The 4,225-nt window shown below is 39.6% G+C and overlaps 1 pseudogene; it reads right to left on the bottom strand.

The window, feature by feature from the left end:
* Nucleotides 1-2,319: 2,319 nt before the first annotated feature.
* On the bottom strand, nt 2,320-3,422 carry LOC118852843 (annotated as a pseudogene).
* Nucleotides 3,423-4,225: the final 803 nt, after the last annotated feature.

Genomic DNA, 4,225 nt, shown 5'->3' with positions numbered 1-4,225 from the left:
ATGGGATAAAGATAAAAATAGAAATTAAAGAAAGAGAATCGTTGCTGGAGGAGCAAGCCTGAAACATTATGGACTAAATCCAGTAACCTTCCCTAAGGTGAATGACTGTATTTTGTGGGACTGCATTGCAGAATGTGATTGTGCATCAAAGGGGAAAGGGCAAGTGGAAGAGAGAGATGGGAGTGTTTGATGTACACTAATCAAGACTATGGTAAACCACAAAGGGAAAAAAAACTGATATCTCTCATCATGAAGAAAGACTACAGAAGAATGGGTAAGGAGACAAAAGGAGGGCTTGAATGGGATGAAAGAAAGGGAAATATCTTAATGGTGGAAGGAGTCTCACTTAAGAACAATACTTTGGGGACTTTACAATGAGTCTAATTAGCAGAGGTTTAGTGGAGAGGGAGGTCTCTTTCTGAGAGAGGATAGTGCCTCAGTGGACAACATTCTACCTCGGGAGAAATGGAATCAGCTCTTGGTAGAAAGCAGCATCAAAAAGGTGGGAGGGCATGGAACAGAAAGGAGATTACATGGCAAAAGGGAAAGAAAATTATCATAGGATGGAGGGATAAAACTGGACCACATAATTGGGACATGGGGAAATTTCTACCACGGAGCAATACTTTTGTCTTCATAATTTCCCTCAAGAAATGATGTTGCTAAGAGTGAGACAAAACAGAAAAAAAGGGGACGGGTAGGCAAGTTTTGCAAGGCCATAACATAGAAGAGGGAACACAAACTTGGTACTTTTAGAAACTTCAATTTAATGGGGAAAATGATGAAATGAAAAAAAAAGGAATAAACATGCATAAAGGCATATATCGAAGAATAGAATTTTGAGTAGATAGAAAGAAGAGAGAGATAATGACAAGAAAAATGTAAATTTTTTTTCTTTTGGAAAAAGGTGCAGAAAAATATACTAAGAAAAGAAGTTGGAGAAGAAGAGAGGAGGGAAGATTCTGGGTCAGTCACTTAACAGAGAGGGGAAAAAACATGGGGGAAAAGGAAAGGAAGAATTATATAATTAAATAAAAGGAAGAATCAAAAGGACTCACTAAGTAAAATTCTACAACTAGGAAATGGTTAATAAATGAGAAAGGAATGAGGTTGAAGGTGAGAGGAAGAGAGCTTGTGGGAACAGGGTTACTTCTAATTAGATTAAGCAAAAATAATTGCATGGGGAAAGTACCAACTTAAAGAGGAAGGGGAAAAATCTAACTCAGAAAAAAGATACATAAATGAAGGAAAATATAGATCTAACTCTCAAAACTTTAAATGCAAATGTTTTTTCTAAAAAAACCAATAAAACCAAACAAAATAAAAAAGTGAGAGATTGGCTAAGAATGCAAAACTCTTCGGCTTACAAGAAATACATGAAAAAGCAAAGAAAAACAGAAGAAAAATGAAAAGCTGGCATAAAATTTGCTATGCATCAGGCGAACCCAAAAAACTAGAGTTGCAAACATGCCATCGAACAAAGGATATGGACATTTTAGCAACTTTAGTTTCCTTCTTTCTCTTAATTCCTTAAAATACGTTTTTATTACAGGCACTTCTGCTTTATTATGTGGGCTGGATCTCTGGGAAGAAAGACAGTGAAGGAAACGGGGAAATTCAGGCAGTGTAAGAGCTATCAATTAGATGAATTTTTTTTCCTTTAACATGTGTACTTCAATTTGAACTGGTCTTAAGTCAGGGTACAGGTAAAGTTCCTCCCCTCTCCAGGGACTGACATCAGGCTCATAAAACTCGCCAGGAGACTGTAAAGTCTTCATTCACATCTATGTTGAAGCAGGGAGGGAATTTAGGGGACCATTCATTATGGCTGTGACAATTAAAAAAAGAAACAAATATTAAGGCAGAAGATGCAATTTTTTTAGGATTACATAATTTACATGTAAAACAACACTAGAACTTCCTCCCCTCCCCCTCTCCCTGGTCTGGATTTATATTAAGTAGCTACTTTGTGTAGAGCAAGATAGTCTTCATAGAGACAAATAATTCTCTGTAAAACAATGCATTATATAATATTCAGAATGGCTATTAAAAAATAAATGTACAATCAGAGTCCTGAAGATGCACTGCAGAATTTTGGAGATGTTTGTCTCTAACATACTTACACTGCTCATCATTTTTACTATTCCATTTTTAAAATTCTGATTCAAGCACCAGAAAACAAAAAAAAAATAAAACAAACAAACAAAAAACCAAAGCCATGATTATCTCATCCAGTGTGGGAGGTTGGGGGGGTGTGCAGAGCAGTAATTATCATGTCATACCTTTTGACCAAAAAAGAAAAAACCACAAACAGTCCATTTAGAAATATTCGCGGTGGACAATGGAGGGCCCAGATTCCTCATATTGCTTCTTGCTGAAACACATCTGCTGGAAGGAGAGAGAGAGGCCAGAATGGAGCCTCCAATCCAGGCAGCATTTACGCTCAGGTTGGGCAATGATCTTGATTTTCATTCTGCTGGGGGCTATGGTTGTAATCTCCTTTTGCATCCTGTCAGCAATGCCTGGGTACGTGGTGTACCACCAGCTAATACAGTATTGGCATAGAAATCCTTATAGATGTCAACATTACACTTCATGATTGTGTTGAGGGTGGTTTCACGGATTTCACAGGATTCCACGCCTAAGAAACATGGTCAGAAGAGACCTTCTGTCACCAGAAATTCTTGCTGCCAATGGTGATAACTTGACATTCAGGGAGTTCATAGCTCTTTTCCGGGGAAGAGCTAGATGCAGCAATGGCCACCTCTTGCTCAAAGTCTAAGGCTACATAACACAGCTTCTTGATGGTATGCACAATTTCCCTCTCAGCTGTGTGAATGAAATTGTACCCTCTTGCACTCAGGATCTTCATGAGGTAGTCCGTCAAACTGCAGCCACCCAGATGCAGACAGAAGATGGCATGGGGAAGGGTATAACCTTCATAGATGGGCACAGTGTGGGTCAAACCATCACTGGAGTCCATTACAATATCAGTGGTACCACCAGAGGCATATGGGGACAGCACAGCTTGGAGGGTAGTGTACATGGCTGGGGTGTTGAAGGTCTCAAACATAGTCTGTGTCATCTTTTCTTTGTTGGCTTTGAGGTTTGGGGTGGGGGGACTTCTGTGAGTAGCACAGGGTGCTCTTCAGGGGCCACATGGAACACACTATAGAAAGTATAATGCCAGGTCTTCTCCAATGCCATGTTCCATGGGGGTAATTCATGGTCAGAATGCCTCTCTTACTCTAGATCTCATCTCCCAAGTAGCTATCTTTCTGGCCCATACCCACCATCACATTCTGATGTCTGGGATACCCAGCAATGGAAGGGATGACAGCCTGAGGGACATTGTCTCCTGCAAAGTCAGCTTTGCACATTTTGAAGTCATCGCCAACAATGAGGCCAGCAATATTATCATTATGCACCAAAGATAAAGCAACTTCAGCTGTCTCCATGGTCAAAGATACACAGAATTCACAAGAAGGTTAAAAAAATGAACAAACACTCACTGGCTCTGAGTTTACTTAGCACCCCTCCCTCATCTTCCATAATACCAGCAGCAAGGCTGAATAAGGTTGCAGGAGGAGCAATGGATAGCCAGTGCACCTGCTGCATGCAAAGAGCAAAAGTCTGCATACACAAGCACAGTAGCTCTCTGAATTGCCAGTGAGGGGCCAGAGAACTAGAGAACAGAGGGAGCAGGACAGGGCACCAGGACATGACATCGTTGGTGGAGAGAGGATTACATTCTAATTAGTCTGAAGGAAAGAGTGCAGCATCTGGCTAGAGTCAGTTCTGATCACCCATTAGTCACTTGGGGCAGAGATGTAGCATGGTAAACCATAAATTCCCCAGTATGGAAGGAGGCTGAGACACCAAGATCCAGCCTCTGAGTCAGAGGAGATAAAGTCAGAAAATTAATAGAGGAAAATCAGAAAAAAAGATACTGAAATTACCAAAAATCTTAGGAACAAAATCCTGTCAAAATAACTACAGCAATTTATCCAAAAAATTCATTATGACCAAATGGGATTCATATCAGGGATACAAAAAATGGTTTAATATTATGAAAGCTATCAATATAATTAATCATATTAAAAATCAAACAATCAAAAACCATATGGTCACCCCAAAACATGAAGAAAAAGCCTCTGACAAAGTACAATGTTCTTTTATGCTAAAAACCCTACAAAGTATAGAGGTACCTTTTTAAAGATAATAA

Source organism: Trichosurus vulpecula, chromosome 1, assembly GCF_011100635.1.
Source record: "Trichosurus vulpecula isolate mTriVul1 chromosome 1, mTriVul1.pri, whole genome shotgun sequence".
NCBI lineage: Eukaryota > Metazoa > Chordata > Mammalia > Diprotodontia > Phalangeridae > Trichosurus > Trichosurus vulpecula.
Note: the sequence above shows the minus strand (reverse complement) of the source record. Positions and strands in the feature narration are given on the sequence as shown.